General features: G+C 32.2%; 1 long non-coding RNA gene across 1 annotated transcript; it reads left to right on the forward strand.

Annotated features, from left to right (window-relative positions):
• Positions 1–401: 401 nt before the first annotated feature.
• Positions 402–14,752, forward strand: LOC121126670 (uncharacterized). Its single transcript, XR_005867070.2, has 3 exons — positions 402–13,315; positions 13,375–14,123; positions 14,201–14,752. It is a non-coding gene; the product is annotated as an uncharacterized lncRNA (long non-coding RNA).
• The last annotated feature ends 7,731 nt before the right edge of the window (positions 14,753–22,483 follow it).

Here is a 22,483-nt window from a genome sequence, read left to right on the forward strand (position 1 = left end):
AGTTTCCATTATCAAGAGGAATGGGAGGGGCAAGGCCTTGGAGTTGGGACAACTTCGCCTCTAGAGTCGGAGTCGGAGGAAGGAAACTCTTTGGATAAAAGCACGAAAAGGTATCTTATGAATCAACACTCACTTCCTACTCTCACCTCTCATTGAGCGTTCAAACTTAGGCTCAAAAAAATGCTCAAGAATGTAGACGAGATGTTAGAATTAGAGAAAAATAAATGGAGCGGTTCAACCTTTCCTGCAAAGCGCAGCATGGATGCCCAAAATGTATCGTCTCAAGAAGTTGAAAGCAAAGGCATTTCCTCATACCTTTCTTTTCTTTTTATCATTTTGGCTTTTATCCTTATTCTCGTCATTGCAAAACTTACGTTCCATGATCATAATGCAATACTTTAGATATATTAGGCACATTAAAATGAAAGTTATTTAGCTGAGTTTCGAATAAAGAGCATCCATGAACTTTATCCCCATTTGCCAATTTCAATTCGGGTTTCTTTTTTTCCATTCCTTACCATTTTTATCAACTGTTTGTACGGATGAACTAATATATAGATTTCCCGATTGGTCACTATATTACGTGTCAACTGTCAAAAGACAAGGTGATAAGTGATACGTCTTATAAAAGAGAGTGAATAGAGAGGAAGAATCGTTCTCCATGCCCTTAAAATTGAATAGTTCAGGCCTAATCCTGACAGTTTGATCAAAAATTAAGTACAATGGTGCATTCATATACCGTCTTTTGCTGTACCAAATTGTAGTGTTCTTACAACTCATCAAGAAGCCAACGGTTCATAATAAGTTATGGTCTTCTAGGACTGTTAGGTGTGCAAAACCTCAATTGGATATATTTCGGGATTCTACTTGTGCACCTAAAATTTTGCCATCAATTGCTGTATCACTTTCTTTCATTCTGATGTCATTGTCAGATTCATAGACTTCACTTCAGACAATGCAGATAAGGTCTGTCTACATCTTGTTAACCGTATCTTTCTTTCATTGGATATGGAAAGGTAACTTGTGATACAGACATTGACTAAGTGCAGCATGACTGTTGTGCTCCCGACCAGGACCGGTTATAGTGTGAGTGAGGTCTGGGACAAAGATAAATGTACGGAGTCCTTTTCTTTCTTTAATGTTTTAGAATATAAAAGAAACTTGCTTTTGAAAGAAAATTATATATTTTTGAGCTGCCTTTTTCAACATAAATTTTGTTAGTTTCTTTAGAATTACCTTTTTTTAGATAAGACCAACCCTTCATATTTTTTTAATATATATACTGGGTCCATATCTGATTCTTTAAAAAATAATATTTATTTATAATTCGACAATTATTGACCATTTGTTGTAATTTTTGCTTTTTTATTTGATGGCCCTTACATATTTAACTACTTCTAATTTTTTAGGACCTAAAAAATATCACATAATTGAATTTTATAAAATCTCAATTACAGGGTGTTATATTAGAATAAAATTATGGTAATATTAAAATTAGTTTCCATATCACCTCTAAGACTGTCCTGAAGTCTCTTACAGAATCAAGGAATTTATATACTACTTCATTCCTTCTTTAAATATAATTTTCCAAATGTTACTTAGAAAAATATACTCATCTTGTCGCACACTAAATATTGTTTATACAAACGTGTTTTTTCTTGGTTTAAAAAAAAACAAGGTTTCGACAATTTTAATATGCCAGAATATAAATTGTCCTAATATTATGCCTACGATATGTCTAAGAAGCCATTTTCACCAATAACAATGCTATTAAAAAAATCTAAAAGCGGGTGTGAACCTTCAACACTTTTTGTAAATATTTGAGTGTAAAGTCAGATGATAAAATAATCTGCATATAGGAAAATAATATCATAATGAAAGAGCTTTTTTTAGTCGCTACCTGAATAAGTGGTTTTTATGTTCCTAATATGTTCTCATTATTCTTGAAGAGATAACCTATAAGTATAAAGGAATCACAAGTGTGTGAAAGACAAAAAATAAGACTGATAATTTGTTGTATAAGTGTAGCCCTTGTTTGACTCGGATAAAAACTGAAGATCAATATCAGAGTTCTGCCTTCTTATATTATTACTAAATTCGGAATGGGGTTTTTGTTTATTTCCTAAAACTTATAACTGCTTCCGGCCAAGGTTAATAGAAATATAGGTATTCATTTCTATTAACCTTTTACCAAATAGTTAAATAAAACGTGATGATAGCATTACTGCTCTTCTCCAAAACATTTTCAAATTGTCAGGGTGACCACGTTCATGTTTTTTTTCTTTAGCATACCACCAGATTATATAATTTTCAACTATGATAACTTTTTTTTTTAATATGATGTGATGAGGCAAAAGTAATTTAGACTCTAGAGAGTTCACTGGTTGTGCTTTACCTACACATGCTCGTTCCCAAAACTAATCCAAGGACTTATTTACTTTGCTATCACAAAAATACCCTATATATTTTGTTGTCAGCTTTCGATTCCCTCGTCTCGCTTGGTAAATCATGGCTATTTCAAAATTTATTCTTTTTTTATAAATAAACGAAGTAATAAGTTATTATTAGTGATGAATATTATATGTAAAGTTGTTGATAATATTGTAGAGAAAAACGCGTGCAAGGAGAAGGGGGGGGAAGACATATGGTATCATTGTTTAAAATACTGATGGGATTATCATCTGCCTGCTTTATTATGATTTTTGAGGGTATAACGAAAGTATTTATTAGTAAAATGTTTAATGAAGATATACTACGTATAATTGACTTCGACGTTTTTTATCCGTTACAGTAGATTTCAAAACGTCACACTCCATGAAATTGTAATTCATTATTAACCTTATTCTCAGAATAATAGCTAATGAAGCACAAACTAGAGTATTTTGAAATATAATTGAAGTTCAAAGTTAAAAATAGAAGGCTTTAATTAAATATAATCTACATACTAAAAAATAAACCATCATACATCTATGTTAAATATACCAAATTAAACAATTGGAATCATATAACTCATAACAATAAATTATATATACAGAATATTGTAATAATAGATTCATCCAAATAATATTTTCTTGTTCTGACATCAAAATCCAGTTAAATATGTCATAACTTAAGGTTGCAAAACTCAAACCAGACGTGGAGTTTAATCACAAAGATAATCACCCCTCTTCTTCATGTGGAAGTTGCTATATGCAATTGTGCACAAGATAGATATATCTCTACCGATGAGATCTAACTAATTAATAATAATAAAGTAAATGTCAAAATCTTAAAATTAGACAATAAATATACTAATCAAAAAATGTTAGAAATAAATCCATCTTAAAGATTAAGAGCAAAAGCTAATTATGTAGTAATGTCTGGCGATATTACTCCCTATTAAGAGCATCAAAAAAAGATTTTCCCCCGTTATTTAGGTATGCTTATATAACAACATACTATTATCATGATGGATATACACAATTGTTAATTATAATGCAACACCCAATGTAACTACCCTCGTTGTTGTGACCATTTAAAATGTTGTTTTTGCCTTTTATGAGTTTTCTGAATACCATTTCTTGGAGCTTATCAACCACAGCTAAGCCTTAAGTGATAAAAAAGTAATATTTATTGACTATGTAATATTGGAAAACCTAATGATCATACCCAAGTCTTTCAGCGAAGAAACTAGTTGCGAACCCTCCAAAGCTACTACCTCCGTTGTTGTGACCATTTAAGCAATTGTTTTTGCCATTTAATGAGTTGTGTATCATAATTCTTGATATGTTTAGCTAAATAGAATCATATTTTATGGTTAGATTTAAAAAAAAAATGAATACTTACTGTGAGATAGTACAAAATTCAAAGTTCCATTTCGATATTAGTAAATACTTTTTACTGATAACTTGATCGTCATTTGGTGTGGATGACTGAAAACATTTTTATATGTATTTCTATAAATGACATCAGCACCAACATCCTCCATTAATTTAATGATGGTTCCTCGGAAAGGGATGGGTTTACCCGTGTAGTTCTTCATAAATTTTTAGAACGTAGATGATTAGCAATGGATAAGGTAATATTACATGCAATAAGCATCTTTTTGAGATCAGAGCTAAAGTCTGACTGGATGGATTTATCATTAAATTGATTTTTTAGATGAATATCCATGCGCTTGATATGAGATGAGGATAAGCAGTGGCGTGTAATTCTAGACAAGGGACTAAGGCACATTTATATCGACAAATCCGACAAGCCATCTATTTCTCATCCGGTAAGTATTTTCCAAATTCCTGGGCCTCCATTTTCAGAAATCCAGACAGAAGGTGACGTTATTTTAGGCATTTTATTATGTTCTCTATCAACTATCAGCATCTAATATTATATTAATATTGAATAATAAAGGCAAGACTAATAACGTTCTTGATTGATAGAAGAAGATGTATATTATTTAATCAATGATGCCATAAGTATTTCTTCTCTTCTCCTCGCACGCTTTTCTATTCTTACCAAAATTATAACCCTTAATTATATGTTCCGCCACTATGTTGAAAAAAGAAAGACCGAAAAATAACTTCTTAACCCCGACTATTACTTGAATGTTTTGGAGTATAGAAGCTTAGCTGCCGTCACGTTCTATTAGATTAGCTGAATGAACAGCTCTGAGAGACTTTAAATTGACGTAAATAAAAATCCCACTCCGTATCCAGGAAGAACACAAGCAAGAATTACTCCGATAAATATCCTTAAGTCAAATCTCAGTGCAACGAGGAATTGCAAGTTTGATGTTAAGTTACACAAAGAACTCTAAAATATCCTCAGTTACTCTGCTTCTTTCATAAGTACAAGCACATGTTCAATCAAATTCGGTTTCTATAAATGGTGTATAGGTTGGAATGGTTTTATTATAATATTAAGTATGAACCCATTATCTCAGTTTGTATTTTTCATGCATGAAATGTTCAAGTCAGATCAAAACGACCCAGCGTGGATCATTGGTGTTTTGTCCTATAATGGTAATGCCAGTAACAAAGGTATGGAAGAGTTGATTCTATGGATCATTGATCTGCTGTTTACCTTTCGGATCATGAGCATCGACAAGTTTTTTTTTCGTTGATATCATTAATAATGCAAGAGTGATTTGCTATATCCTAAACTTGTCAAATAATTTCTTCTTAATTGCAAAATTGGTAATGCCAAGAATCAGATTAAACTTATGAAGAACACCAATAATAACTTCCATTGTCGTCGTTGAGACCAACAAAAAAATTTTTTTCCCCACATGGCGTAACTTTATTCAGAACCAAATAAACTGAGGACTTTGCACATTGCTTTAAACATAAAATTTTAAGCTTAAAAAACAAAAAACAGGGGTAAAAACAAGAAAATTATCAAACTATAAATAGAAATAAAAAACAAGCAGAAGAACAATTAAAAATTAAATAACGTTATTGGCATATTCTTTATTTACCTGAAGAACTAGTCATTATCTTTAATTACTTTGATATGTAAATTAACAATGGGGATGACGTCTGTAATGTTTAAGTCCTCTTTAGTCCTTTTTGCATTTATTAATAGTTGTGTTTTTGTGATAATGGCGTTGACCTTCCTTCCTCTTTCCCAAAATAGTGTCCTAAAAATTCATCTCTACCATTTGCTGCTCCAGAAGAGATGGTCCGTAGTATCTCTTGCTTCATTACGAAATGGGCAAATACTCCTCTGGTCATTAAAGAATTTTGCCCCAACCTCCAACGTTCCTGAGAGTAATGGATATTTTAACCATTTCTCAGAAGAGGTCAAATATTTACTTTTTATTGCTTTGATGCGGTTATATGCTCATTTGTTGATGTTTCTCCTTTCCAAATAGTCGCAAAAAGGAGCGATAGTTGATTTTTTGACACATTTTCTGATCTCTGACGAAGGAACTATCGAGGTTGTCATCCTGAACGGCACCAGAGCCCTTTCGACGCCCTTAAAATGACTTAACTTTGATTTAAAGGACGTTCAGCCTATTTTGTCAATTAGAGAGGTTGACCATCGAACGTCCGCAGCAACATCGGTGGAGACGCTTCTAACTTCCGGGAAATTAAAGCGTCCTCCTATGGGCAATTCCCGACTACTAGACAACTCAAACTTCTAAGTAACCTCTATGCACACTTCAGTGCATTTGTTTGGAGTATAATGTGAGATTCTTCAGAACATTTTGAAACTAGCATTGGGATTACCCATAAGAAAGACTTGTCTCTCTTTCAGAAAGTCACTCAGAATAATAAATCCAATTTCCTTTGCCTATTCCACATTTTTCTAACGCAATAAAAGCTCAGAACCTTTTATATTTCCGAAACGCTAATCACAGACAGTCTTCCACTATTCAGTGGACCCTAAAGCCTATCATAGAAGATTTTTCTTCTTCTTTTTGTTTGCAGAAAGGAGGCCTCTCTAGCGGATATATTTTTAATATTGTCTTCATTGTAGGTCCTCTTATGTTAGAAGATGAACCACTTTTGGGACAACATTAGATTTCAGTGCAGATATTTTGTCCCACATATTCAGGTTGAAGTTCGTGGAGAAAGAAGTAGCTTGATTAAATTACCTACCGATTTACTCATTATTCTTTTGACAACTCTCATTCTCCACCCGGACTCTAAGGAGTTTGATGTTTCTTGTGGTACAGAAGCTTGGCTATCTTTTTCTATCAGTCCTCCATAAGCGCTCAATATCTATGTTTTTCTTGGATTAATATTTAATCCAGAAGCTGAACAGAGCTTTCTGATTAAGGTCATAATTCTTCTAATTGACTTCATTATTTCGAAAGGGCTCCTTCCCAATACTAAAGTTAGGTCGTCAGCATAGCAGAGGCGTTTTTGATGTGCTGGGATCACCGAAAATTCAATGATGGGGTCATCTTGCTGCATATCTTGAAGAAATCTGTCTAACGTTGAATAGCAACGTAAGCACTGGTCCCCCAGCCTTACTCCTCATCGTTTCTCAAAAAATGATTCTTGATTCTCGTACCTCATAATGCCACGGAAACCTGTCAAGATTAATCCGACATTCTAATTATAGAATCGCCGAACCCCTTTTTATATAGAGTACGTATGATGAACTCATGAGACATGTGTTAAAGGCTTTGGCAAAATCTATAGCGATCACAGAGGTGTTAATCGTCGATGTCAGGAAGGACTGTACAGATAAGGGAATGTTGTCCATAAGTTTATCTTTCAGAAATCTGTACTGGGAGGGACTCATATATGCGTCCGTCATACTATTTATTCTGTTAGTCAATACATAGGATGAAATTTTATTTATAGAATTCTGCATAGTTAACGGTCGGTAGTTCTGCAGGTATCCAGAATATTTGTTACTTTTTTGTATCAAGACGATCCGTCCTTCCGATGAAAATTCAGGAAACCCCAAAAGACATTACTTTTTCGTAAAAAGAGAGTAGAACAGTAATATATGACCTACTAGGAGTAAGTATCGTTTATCAAATATTTATTTTAAATCTTTACTTCTCTGCTAAACTTACAGGAATCATATCTTGTATAATTATAGTGATAAATGCAAAGTTGCTACAGTTACTTGGAAAACGAGTCTGACTACTCCTTCAAAAAGTATCTTAGTTACTTTATTGAATACTTGATTTTCAAAGTTACAAAGTTAGACTGCGGGTTATCCATTGAATCCTAAGTAATCAACACGTTTTTGTTACATAATTTACGTTATATCATTAATAATGCAGATGACGTCCTTCTATTAATAAGTGTTTAACATGATAGTAGCCTTGTCAATGGGATGTAGGGTGCTGTAGTTTTGGTTATGGAGTGGGGGAAAACAAAAGTTATTACCTTTAATACCACAAAATCTAGTTCTATAGTCTTCTCAATAGCATATAAATTAAGATGTAAATACTTTTCACAATTATATATTGATGGAAAAGTTATGAAATAAGCAACACAAATGTAGTACCTAGGTGTGGTGTTTGATCAAGGACTTACTTGGACCGAACGCCTGAAAGAAAGCCTTCAAAGTGTTCCCGTATATGGAACATGTCAAAGGCAGTTATAGGGCAAAAGTGTAGGTTCACTGGTTTCACGAAGCCATGGTCAGACCCATCATCACCAATGGGTATCTTGTATGGGTGTAGACTGTAATTGAAAATACAGGTGGAATAAGGAAATTAACCACCATTCAGAGAAAAGCACTCTTAGGCATAACTCATACCCTCCGATCAACACCAACAAAGGGAATAGGGGCAGTCTTGGGCATTACTCCCCTCGACCTGTACATACAAGTGCAAGCAATGAAGTTTAGATGGAGAACAAGGCATTTTGTACTGTGCTCCCGGGATGGTGCCGGTGATCTTCCAAGGCGTCGTGAACATCGTTTCTTTTGCGATAAAATACTTTTTCAAGTTGAATTGAATAAAATAAGTGACTATATTACCGACAATCGTATCTGGGTCGACAACCGTCAAGTTGAACACCCTCACACAATTATATATACAGACGGATCCAAAGATGAGGAAGGAAACACAGGTGCAAGATAGTCTATCACTCGAAGTGACATGCCCATTCATCAATCATCAGAATCATTAAATAAAGTAGCATTAGTCTTCCAGGCAGAAATCATCCCCATCACACAATCAGTAGTGGCTCTTCTTAATCGAGACAAGCCATCAAAAAATGGGATTCTCAAACGGCAAGTATTGCTATTCTCAATCTGTCTAATAAAGTGATACAGTTAAAAAGTGTAAAGAAATATTAAAAATCGGAAAATGTGAAATAAACATATATCTCGATTGGAGCAAAGGCCATTCAGATATCAGAAAACGAATTTGCAGACTATCTGTCATAGAGTCGTACTTAAAGTCAAAATCATTTATGTGCTGGCACCTCCTAGGAACATAATGGAGGTGGTAGGTGACTTCTTCTTCCAAGTTTGGCAACAAATACAGGGAAGATCAAAGAATAAAACATACACATCACATGTTGAAGAAATCAAAACAAAAGAGCGTCAAACTTTCGTGTCGAAACATGAACTTACTTCTTCAAACCTACACAGGTCATGTGCCATTTTTGGCAGATCTGAGCAAATGGAAAGTACTAGTACATTGTGGAACATTTGCATGGAAGAAACTCAAAGTGCAGACTATCTTATTAACAGATGTCAATCACTTTAGTATGAGAAATACCAACCATGTATGAAGAGGATGACGATCTTCGTAGACTTAAATTTATATAAAAATAAGTACCAAAAGATTGACAAGAACTATATAATTAAGTAGGACTTAAGTTAAATTTATGCTGTAGTATTACATATACCCCTTTGTATGGTCGTGTTATTTGCCGTATGTATGTACAGTTTTGTAATGTGTATTTGTACTATTTTATAATATATGTATGTACTATGGTAAAACAAAAATAATTTGGAACTCTACACAAGTCCTATAATCAATTTCAATTTTACCACAGATATAAACAAATGGTTATCTCTTGCAATATTCTACTCCATATTGTTAATCATCCAAATTTTGTTAAGTTCTTGGAAGTTTACACTTGAAAAGTAATTCCCTCTCGCTTCTCCATCACCAAGTCAATTGTGTTTCAAAAGTAAAGTAGTATTGACCAAGATAAAAACAAATACTTGACAATAAGCCTATATTTTTTGTATTGGACGAAACTACAGACACTCGACAGCTGTCCATGACTGCAGTGCTGGTGGTTCGTTTAGATAGTTATTTTTTGGGTCGTCCTTCTCTTATTAATTTGAAAGGTAAAAAGTATCAATAACGTTCTTGTCTCCGATTTCAGAAACGAAAGACTGAATCTTTTCACTACCAATTAAATCTAAGAAGCCCAAAACACTTAGCAACATATTACTATTATGATGCATCTCACTTGTCTTGCTCATAGTATGACCAGAATAGCAACACTCTCTCTTGATATTTTTTTAAATGCAAACATTATTATCTCTGAAGTGAATAAATTTTTTTAATTCAAGTGATCTAAAACAATTGACTACTGCTCCAAGAACTTCAATTTAGTTAAAGAGTATATTAATGTTATGTATAGAAACAGTAATACAATCTAAAAACAAAAGATATTTAGTTTATTCAACAAAATTTAAATCCAGTCTAGGTAACCGATAAAGCTTTGAATAAGAAATTATTGATACTCCCAAGTGTAAATATCGTAGAAAATCTATGCCAAGATATTACATATGAATCATTCAAAGATAAAGTCTGTAGGATATAGGGATACATCAAATTTAGAGAATTGGATCAGAAATCAGAAATCATGATATCGACTTTTTAAAATAAAAAAACAATTGTAACGTTAAATTTGATTACAAGAGGTCACTTGATGTCGTACATAAATTTACCAAAAAAAAAAAAAAATCCCACTTGACGATGGCATTGTCAAGAATATGACAATCAAACAGAACAATGACATTTACTATGAAGATATTGGAATGACTTCATAAATTCTAAATATAATAATATAAATAGTAACAATTAAAATTGTTACTTTAATTTGAAATAATACATACCAACTTTAGCTTAATCCATAATTTTTAACGGTTCCAATATGAAATTTAACTAATTAAAAATATAAGAAATTAAATAATTAAAAATTAAGAAAACAAAAATATAAATACTTGTATGATATATGTTATCCTTTAATCCTTCATTAATCAATGTTCTATTTTATTATGATATCCTTGACGTGACTTTTCGTCAAACAGAACCTTTTTGGTACATCTTTGTCCGATATCATACTGAAAACTCTATCAGAATTACAGTTAACAATAGTAGTGTTTTTGTATTTAAAAAAATCACTATCGTGATTGATGGTTTCAGGTGACAATTCTCTCAATTCGAAATATTCTTCGTTTTTCTCTATCACCTTTAGACATTTAGTTTTGAAAAGTTCAAGTGTAATATCTATGCATTGATTTTCAAGAATAGTTACACTTGTGAGTACCGGTAATCTCTTTTACAATGCTTTAATGGCAACTTGTATTGGATTCAAATTGTCTTGAATAAACATTATTTCTGACAAAAAGGACTCATTTCAAAGTACCTTTTACTTTTTTTTACTGTATCATTATTTTCATCTATACCATTAATATACTGTTTGACTGAATTGAAGGGCTTGTCATAGTATTCCACTGCTTTAAATCAAGATTCCTAAGGCGTGAGGATAGGTGCTGGTGGGAGGGGAACTTGGCATAAAGCAATAAATTTACGTGTACAAGAAGCTCGCTCTGGTAAGTAAATGTATCGCTCCTAGACTCCAGGGAACCTCGTGATGACATATAAAAAAATATAAGCGAAAATAAATTAAAGTTAGATTCTTTTCACCGTTGGAAACGTTACAAAAACAGTGAATGAAGTGCAATAAAGATATTTATCCGAAGCAGTAGAAAAGCTGCCTTACAAAAGTAAAGGCTGAGGATACAGGGAGAAAAAATGGTTGACGAATGCAGACTCAAAGTTGGAGGAAATAACTGAGTACGAAAGTAAAGGACCTATGGTTAGATTAAGAAGGAAAAAAATACTTCTTAAACTTCAGAGATGAGAGTGTTTGTATTTTCGAAATAATAAGGACAGAGCGTTGCTATTCTGTTCAGACCATGAGCTAGACTAGTGAAATGCAACATCATTGGAAAATGTTGTTTAAGGTGTTCGGCTGTTTTAACACAATATGAAACTCCGTCGCAAATCAAAACCTCTCAGTCTCTCGCCTCTGAAATCTGATCCAAGAACGTTGCTGATACTTTTACAGCAACAGTTGTAATAGTTTTATTGCCCCTTTAGTAACATTTCCCAAATTAATGAGATAAAGAAGGCCCAAAAAATAACCACCTAAAGGACAAACTAACGCAGCAGTCATCGACTACTGTGAGGTGTCTGTAGTTTCGTCCAATGCAAGAAAAAAATCGTTCCCCTCAAGTTTGTTTAAATCTTGGTCAACACTACTTTACTTTGAGACATTGACTTGGTGATGGAGAAGCGAAAGGGAATTTCTTTTGCAGTGTGAACTTCAATGAACTTAATTTGGATGATTAACGGTATGGAGTGGAATAATGCAAGAGATAAGCATTTTGATTATATTTGTATTAAAATTGGAATGTTCAGAATTGAAATTAATTATATGACTTGTATATAGTTCCAAATTCCTTATGTTAATGTGGGTTTTACGGTGTTGCTCTACTTTGAACATTTTCAGGACTATTGATCCATACTTAAAAAGACAGCATGCCAAAAATATAGAAGCCTCTTTGTAATTCCCTATATTTTTACCACCATTATCAGTAATCCATAATTTGAATCTATTTCTATAAGACATTTTATTTTTAATGATTTTATTTAACTTTATTTAACAAGAAAAGAAACATAATGAGTTTTGTAATATAAGTATTATATAATATGTCAGTTTTTGTATTTTTATGTGATGAATTATCATGAAAAGGGGAAAGTTTAATTTTGAGTTTAAACAAAAGCTGTTATTTGAAATGTTTATGATAATTAGTAACGTATTAATGGATGTCATCTCATCATATGAATATGTACTTGATGAAAGACTATTGAATTTTCTAGAAACTACACATTAGACCCAAACCGTCTATAAACCTTGAAGTCAAATGCCTTGGGAGGTTAATCGTCATATAACCTCCAAACAAGTTACCTTGTAGATTTTCGATTTTTTTTATACGCACAATTTTTATCATTATATGCAATTATGAAAACTTGATACTTTTATTTTGAAAAATATGTATGTAAAAAACATTCATCATGACATCATTTATGATTGTTTATTTTTTTTATTTACATCAAGTGCATACTAATATATAACTTATAAATTAAATTTAGTTTTGTAAATTCGATATGTAAAAATGAACTTACCGATAATTGACATGGTAACCCTAAAAATATGAAGAATATTTGGGAAGAGAGCAAGCACAAAATACAGATTCTATAACCGTATCTAGCAAAAACATAGGCAGGAATAACTCCGATGTCAATCCTCAATTCTTATCTTTATCCAACAAGGACTTTTACTTTTTACTTCATTTTAAATCTTTGTGTTACTCTGTACAATTTATGGGCAGACGTACTCGTGGTTTCTTTACACTTAGATATAATGTCCTGAAACAATAAATAATAAATACAACAAACAATTGATTTTTGAAGATAAAGAATATTCAAGTAACGATGAAAGTGAATACATTCCTCAGGTCAATGACTCCTCATCGTACAGTGACTTGGAAATTTGACAAAATGAACCAACTGATGTTGTGAACGAATTAGAAAAGTTACTGACAACAGGTATAACTTGTAATACTCCTTGCATTCGTACATAACAATATATTTATATAATTTTCTAGTTGTGTATTGACATTTATTTAGTACTACTAATTTTACATGTTAGTAGTTGCGGATGTTTTACACAGCTACAAGTCTCCAGCATTATAATGAAGAAGATGAACATGAAGCAAATTCTACCGTGACTGCAAAAGATGGTACTAAGTTGAATATAGTGCAACAACCAGACAGCGAAACTGGAAGATACAGAGTACATAATATTCTACGTGAATCACCAGGACCTACATCACTACCCAAACATAAAATTGTTGAAGGTTGTATGCTAAGTGCATTCAATTTATTGATGGATGATTATATTATAAAACACATAAAAGAATGCACTGAAACTGAGGCTAGATTAAAATTGAATTGCGAAGATTGCTCGACATCTTACGAAGAAATATGTGCAGTAATTGATATCATGTTTGATCGAGGAGTTCTGGCCAAAGGCCAACCTGTTGAAGATCTTTGGTCCAAGACTTGGGGTCCTCGATATTTTCAAGAAAAAACGTCACGCTTAGAAGACCACACAGTCTTTTGAAGAAGTAAAGGGTTGCTTAGTTCATGGCTAGTTGCCATTTATTTTAATCCCGAGTTGTCTACTCATTTGTCAACAGATGCCTCACGTTTGAATCGAATAGGATTTGCTCAAGTACAACAATATAACGACAACTGTTTAAAACTAATTCAATGTGAATCAAGCAGCTTAATTTCAACGGAATCCAGATATTCTACAATGGAACTTGAGTGTTTGGAGGTGCAATGTGCAGTTGTAAGTATTACTTATACGGTTCACCTAAATTTCTTATTCTTACTAATCATCGCCAACTTGTTGGTTTGTTCAAAAAGCAATTATAGATATCCCAAATAAACTCCTACAACGTTTCAGGGAGAAATAACTGATTGAAGATGACATTAATATACCTAAAAAGAGCTGTGTAGAAATTATGGCAAGAGAGTTGGGGAACATATATAGTCTACAAGCAGCGGAATTTATTTTCAGTAATAGTAATGTTACATTGGGATTTTATGCCACGAACCAAGAAGATGTTCACATAAACTCTATACACTTAACTGGTAGGGACAAATGTTTTTCTTTTGCTGTGAAAGAACAGAATGATTGTACAGGAGATGATTATACTAAACATATTTCTTCCACTATCAATGAAGATTATAATTTTAATAAAATAAGGAATGCCATTATAAACAATATTAAAAATACCATTACAAATAGATATCCAACAAACTTGGCTACAATTCCAAAGCTTAAAAGTGAATGGGGAAGTCTTTAAATAAACTGCATTCCCACATACATCCTCTAAATACAATTGAAACAAGTGTCAAGGCAGTTTTAGAGAGTTTAGAAGAGAGGAACGGCAATGTTTTTGGTAATGATTGCACGGTTGGGTTATATTTCATTAGTGGGACTTCCTGTGGAGGATAACGAAACGCTATAGATGAAGATTTTGATAATACTTATTGTTTAAATCAACTTAATGTACTGGCTATATTAAGGTAGCATTTGATGCGTAAATGGATGAAGAAAATTTATACTTCCCATGAAAACCAGCTCAATTATATAGATGCTATCCAAGACTTTGAAGGGAGCTTTAGCAGATCTACTACTGAAATTGACTTCTTCGAAGAAACTATATTAATGGACCCCACATTCCATAAAATTTGCCAAATTAAAATTTATTTATCCGTTGATAAAATGATACAAAAAAACATTCTGAACTAAAAAAAACATTCTGAACTAAATCCAACAACTTAGTCTGACTTAGTTTCTGAAAAATAAAAAGTTACCTCAGCAAGATGACATGTATGATAGTTTAAAAAAATAAGGCTCTTTAATTATTAGGAAAATCTTCAAATTCATTGGAGATGATATAATACAGAAAAGCATTCGATTTGAAAGAGAAAACAGGAAACAAAAAAATTTATATAGTAAAGAAGTGAATTTTTGAAAGATACTTCGAAAGATGATAAATTGCGAAATACACTGGGGAAAAAAATGGAATAGTGGAGAATTAGAATCAACATAGAAAATATTGATGAATCAACCAAAGTTCAAGTAATATAAATTCTTAAAGGAAGAATAATTGGAAGGAGAGCTTCTCACTTATGGTTAATGAAAAGTATTCACTAAGTTTTTAGTATTAGTGATATTTTTATATTATAGTCATAATTTCGATAGTTTAATTATAAATGACCCTTTGAAGTTATTTTTTAGGTTTATTAAAATATTTTAAGCAACTCAGTGTATACCTAGGTTTTGGTTAAAGAGACTGCTTCTAATAATCTGGCAATAACGGTATTGTAATCAATCGGGCTTCAATTGTTGAACTTTGCAAGGATGTTTGACAAAAGTACGACAAATGATTGGATTAAATACATAAGGAGTATATATAAACGACAATTCTTTTCATTGCTTACACTTACAGAATATAAATAATACGACATTCCATATGTGAATTATTACAATAAAAATATTCCTAAAATATGGCAAAAATAAAGATGTGATAAGTGATAACTTTCCGTTTACATCCTCTCTACGACACTTATCAAAAATAAGAAATTACACGAGGCTCTAGAATCGTCAAACTCCCGAAGATGGTATATTATATCCGTTGCCATCTCAATAGATCCTCTTCCTGCCTCTACCTCATGCCATGCAATACAGCTTTTGATATTATTATTGAAATTCTGTTAATAATATGTTTTTCAAATCGAAAGCTAGGTGCTGGAAAAACTTACATAATATGAAAAATTATAGTAAACCCAGTTTCTTATTAATAGATATCAATATTAAAGAAGCATATTCATAGTCGACATCTAAAATTTAATCCTTAAATTGCATGGCATAATATAAATCTCCACCAAATCATGGAAATCTGAATAAGTTATATATAATTCAATTAACAATTGACATTGTTTCGAAGTATGCATTATATATGATCAGTGATAAAAATCATGCGTATAATGGGCAAAAAAATAAACAAACAAAAAAACGAAAATCAACATGGTAATCCTGACAATTTGAGGAATGTTTTGGAGATCAGCTACAATCAGATGTGACCAGGGGTGAGGGGAAGAAGGGAATAAAGAAGTATATTGGCAGGAATAACTCCGATGTCGATCCCCAATTATACTCCGAGTCCAACAAGGACTTAGAAATAAAATTATTGGTTAATTATATTCTGTAGACCTCCACAAATTTTAATTTTGATGAGTACAAAGTAGGATTATCTACGTTATCGATCCTAAACCAATAATGGTGCAAGAGTGTCTAGTAAGTTACAACCAATACATAAGACATGTTAATTAATTAATATATTATTTAAACATGAAAAATTTAACGATTACATCCCCAATCTTCTCGAATTAATAAATTATATAAAATCAATTTATTCTACTATTTTAAGGGCCATAAGACGAATAGAAGATAATGAACTCAAAAAGTGTCACGGTAAATCACTCTTGAGATGGGAATCTCGAATCCGGGATAAGCTTTTATCAATTGACGACTCTGTATATGTTTCATAAGGGATTGTATTCCCCATTTGACTGCTTCTTTTTTTAATTTGATAGGATTGGAGGATCCGTTCCTTGGACTCTCTGTGATTATGGTCTAAGAATATCCACGTAGGAAAGAGAGATCTTATAAATGATAATGAAGAATATCAATATGAAATTTCATGATTTCAATTACTTAAAGAACTATGCAAATATTTTTTTATGCGACTGAAACTCGAGTATTTCCTCGAAGGAAGGACAATAATGTAGCCTCAGTTGCTTTAACAATTTAGTATCAAGCACTACCTTATACAGCAAAGCTCTGAATATAAAAAAAAGATGTTCCTATTCCAAGAATAACTCAGCTATATGATGAAAATATGGGCGACAGAATGAACCAAAACATGAAAAATACAGTGTTGGAATAAGAGGGGGAAAGTGGTGGTGGGGTCTTTTTACATGGCTTTTAGATTTGAGTCTTCAAAATTAAATAATGAAGAAGACGCATTGAAAATGTTCAGTAAAAAGATCAAACAATATGGGACCAAAACCTAAAACACGGGAGTGAAAACCTACACTGGTATTTTTAACCAGTAGATACAGTTATTAAGATAGAATGGATCATTTTGTAGAAAATACAGCACTTAAAAAGAGAGGAAGATGTGATGGTCTTTAATGCAAGTCAATCATACACACCCATTACAAGAAATGTGAGGCGGCTTTGTGTAGCTCATTTTTCGAAGGCTATGACACAAAATGATAATTATGTAGTAACGCATGAGTTAGTAATATAGTACTGCAATAAAATAATTTATCTAGTAACTAAGAGTACAATAATATTACTTTACTGAAGAAGTCATTAGTAACATAAAAAAGTTAATTTTAATTGAGTAATAACTTACAGTGAGTCTCTCATGACCTAAGTTATTAATAAAATGCCGTAGTCCGATCAGAAAAAGGGCAACAAAAAAGTCAAATACTTTGACACTATATTATTTTTAGGGGGTAATAACTTAATGTCTCAACACTGAAGACTTTCACATTGTAACTAAAACAACTTGCAAGTTGAAAATGCAAGAACCTCCTGCTATGTATTTATTCAAATACTTAATTATAAACTGTCTACAAATCAGATAATAAATATTTTGGAAGTATTACGACTATAAATTCAACGATGCAAAGTTAGAAACTGCTGTTTTATATTTACATCCTTCATTATTGTTAATGAGTAAAAAACTATATTTTATAGCTTTATTAAGAGGATCCAGGACCAGAAATAATCAATGGTGATACAGAAAATGTTTTAGAAGGGTATGACGGCGTACTAATCTACAAATATTAACCCTAAAAACCTCGCCATCAAGCATCTTAAAAAAAGATCAAATACTAAAGTGATAGAAACTAAAGTAACATTGTTAGTAGACTTTCTTATTAATATAAAGGGACAACAAATCAGCGGGGCATAATTCAGTTGACGTAATCTTTTGCGACACTAGTGCAATCAAGCAAGCAGTATATACTTATCTTGATTTATATCAATCCAACTCCTATGAAGTACCCTTTCCGAGTTCATACTACCTTGAGTATTATTAGCTTTAAACCCTACAAAAGTCAACTCAGGAATAGTAGACATTAACTAAGTCTACTGTAGATTGATCCAGATAATTTTTTCTTGTTTTAACATCGGAATTCAGTTAAATATGTCATAACTTTAGGTTGCAATACACAAGCGAGACGTGGAGTTTAATCAAAAGATAATCACCCCTCTTCTTCATGTGGAAGTTGCTTTATACAATTGTGCACAGGATAGATATATCTCAACGGATGAGATCTAAATAATTATTAATAATAAAGTAAATGTCAAAATCATAAAATTAGACAATAAATATACTAATAAAAAAATGTTATAAATAAATGCATCGTAAAGATTTAGAGCAAAAGCTAATTATGTAGTAATGTCCGGCGATATTACTCCCTATTAAGAGCATCAAAAAAGATTTTCCCCCGTTATTTAGGTATGCTTATATAACAACATACTATTATCATGATGGATATACACAATTGTTAATTATAATGCAACACCCAATGTAACTACCCTCGTTGTTGTGACCATTTAAAATGTTGTTTTTGCCTTTTATGAGTTTTTTGAACACCATTTCTTGGAGCCCATCAACCATAGCTAAGCCTTTAGTGATAAAAAAGTACTATTTATTGACTATGTAATATTGGAAAACCTAATTATCATACCCAAGTCTTAAAGCGAAGTAAGTAGTCTCAGACAAACTAGTTGCAAACCATCCAAAGCTACTACCCCCGTTGTTGTGACCATTTAAGCAGTTGTTTTTGCCCTTTACTGAGTTGTGTATCATAATTCTTGATATGTTTAGCTAAAATAGAATCATATTTTAGGGTTACATTTAAAAAAAAATTGAATACTTACTGTTAGATAGTACAAAATTCAGATTTCCATTTCGATATTAGTAAATACTTTTTACTGATAACTTGATCGTCATTTGGTGTGGATGACTGAACACATTTTTATATGTATTTCTATAAATGACATCAGTACCAACATCCTCCATTAATTTAATGATGGTTCCTCGGAAAGGGATAGGTTTACCCGTGTATTTCTTCATAAATGTTTTGAACATAGATGATTAGCAATGGATATACATGCAATAAGCATCTTTGTGAGATCAGAGTGAAAGTCTGACTTGATATATTCATCATTAACTTGATTTTTTAGATGAATATCCATACTCTTGATATGAGATGAGGATAAGCAGTGGCGTGTAATTCTAGACAAGGGACTAAGGCACATTTATATCGACAAATCCAACAAGTCATCTGTATCTCATCCGGTAAGTATTTTCCAAATTCCTGGGCCTCCATTTTCAGAAATCCAGACAGAAGGCAACGTTATTTTAGGCATTTTATTCAGTTCTCTATCGACTATCAGCATCCAATATTATATTAATATTGAATAATAAAGGCAGGAATGATAGCATTCTTGATTGATAGAAGAAGATGTATATTATTTAATCAATGATGCCATGCGTATTTATTCCTTTCTCCTCGCACGCTTTTCTATTCTTACCAAAATTATCACCCTTAAATATAAGCTATGATATTCCTTTTCACAATGAAGGATGAATAAGTTATAAAGGTCTAAAGAAAAGTGTTGTTTTTCACAATTTTTCAGCCTACAAATAGAAATATGTTGAGATCAGAACAAAATACAGAATCAATAAAAACATTTTTATAATCATAAAAAAAACTTTTACATCACTTTCATTTCTTACACTTCAATTTGGTGATTGTCTTAATGTTGAAAAATGACTGAATAATAATAGTCCCAAATTACTATAATCTCAGATTTTCAAAAAAATCTAACGTGCCAGATTAAAACTGAAATTAGTTTTGGATTCTGCGTTTAATAATAAATTATATTTTTGGCTTAATTTCAGTGGTAGAAATTTTGCCTTCTCCACTGAAATCTATCTTAATTTATCAAATATTTGTTCTCAAAAATTAATTATTCCTTCATGAACGTTAATAGATTGAGTTGTATACAAACGAAGCAGTCTGTGGCTCTTTGTGAAAATAGAAAATCACTCAATAAGAATAAGGGCAAAAGCTTCAAAAAAGACATAGCGAAGTAAGAAACTGCCAGGAATGTAGAAATGGCGTAGTCGGCTAGTATTTATGTAATAAAAATGGTAGCGCAACAAATAAAGTAAATATTTAATTTCTTACATAGGTATTCTTAAAATTTATGTTGAATTTAATAAACATCGAAATGCTAATTAAAAAGTTATGGTCGAGTAATAATACAAATCTAAATTAATGTAACACTTTCAATTAAATGTTTCTTATGAAAAGCTTACAGACTCTGGTTTGGAGTAGTGATCTTGTTCAATTTTGTGTATTTATTATTTCACTAATATGTTTTTACAGAATTGACCAAACTATTAATTGCATGAAAGCTACTATTGTTACAAAATATTTAATTGTAAAGATATTTAAGAATTTTATTTGTTATAAACTTTATACATAAAATTGTATGAAATAATAATACATTGTTTAGCAATATTAAATGACAGGGTGATATTTTGACTTGTACAGAAATGAAATTTAAAAAAATATTTATTATTGTTATACATAAAATTTTGAGGTGGTATTTTTGCATTTCTTAAACTAAGCATAATTTGACTCTATCTTAGATTATTGATTCGTTTTAGTATTTTATAAAATACGTAGTGCATTAATTTCAAAGGAAATAACCTTGCACTAATAATGACTCCAAATCATCGATAATAATTAAAGCAATATTCCATGCATGTTAAACAATTGTAAAGCAATTTGTCGTCCTAATATCATCAATAACACATGCGCTTAATAATCCGGAACATACGATAAAACTTTCAATGTACTCCTTATTTGAATTTTAAATATTTTTATCGGTGTATTTTTTACATTTTGATGAGCCACAACCAGGTCTACGATATTCCTTCAGCTTTTCATTACTCGGAGATCTAGATGAGGAAGACTTTCCTGATCTTGAAGAAACCGAACGACTGGATGTTTCAACTAGAGAGTGAGAAGATCTTACACTGACAATATGATTTTGATTTGCTTGAGTGTAAACTTCACCAGTTGCTCCTTTGGTTCTTTGTTTCTGTCCAATCGTGTTATGGCGTTCATATTCGCTTGTATCAAGTAATCGATTACCCAATGAAACACTTCTAGGACGAAGAAGTGTTTTAGAAGCACCTAGGCGATTGTCATCTTCCTGTCGAGAACGAATTGATTCCTTGGAAGCTCTATGATGACGACGATGCATCCTTTTAGTGGAGGTAGATGTTTTTATAATGTCTTCTTTTGATGAGCTACGGTGCACCAAGTCTTCTTGAGAAAAAAAGTCAACCCCACTATTTATATTCCTAGATTTGGAAGAGTAAGATTCATTTTTATTTATTGGATGATTTGACTTAAATGTTGATAGAGTTGTTGTTTTTAAGTTAAATGCATTTATGGGATGGGGGGTGAATATTGGGGGAGGCGGAGGAGGAGTCGGTAAAGACGAAGAATGTAGTCCTTGCGCAATTTCATCCAACTTTACTTCACTATTTGCATTGTTGTTAACACTGGCAATAATAGAATCATCTTCCGACTTAGTACGTCCATGGCTTGATTCTCTTGAAGATGTGATAGACCCGAAGGAAACACGGCTTTCACGATGACATGCTGGACAAAATAAATCCTCACTCTTCTTTGATTCAGAATCTTCTCCTCCCTTGAATACGCTGTTGTCTATTGTAGATATATTAAATGGTGGAGGTGAGGGTGTTGAAGTTTTTCAAAATCAGACGGATTCTTTTTTCGAGGTAGAGTATTTCTATCTGCCACAGTTTTTTCAGACCAATCACGATCTCCAAGAAGAAGATGTCTTTCATAAGCGATTCTGTCGGAAGAGGCTTGTTCGATCTTTCCATAAGTTCTCATTTCCAATCTTTCCCAAGACCTCTCTCGTATTACGGCAGGATTTGTAAACTGGCGTGATCTTCGTGATTCCACGTGTACATTATAGGTCGTCCAGAATCCCCAAGCCATAAC

Source organism: Lepeophtheirus salmonis, chromosome 12 (genome assembly GCF_016086655.4).
Source record: "Lepeophtheirus salmonis chromosome 12, UVic_Lsal_1.4, whole genome shotgun sequence".
Taxonomy (NCBI): domain Eukaryota; kingdom Metazoa; phylum Arthropoda; class Copepoda; order Siphonostomatoida; family Caligidae; genus Lepeophtheirus; species Lepeophtheirus salmonis.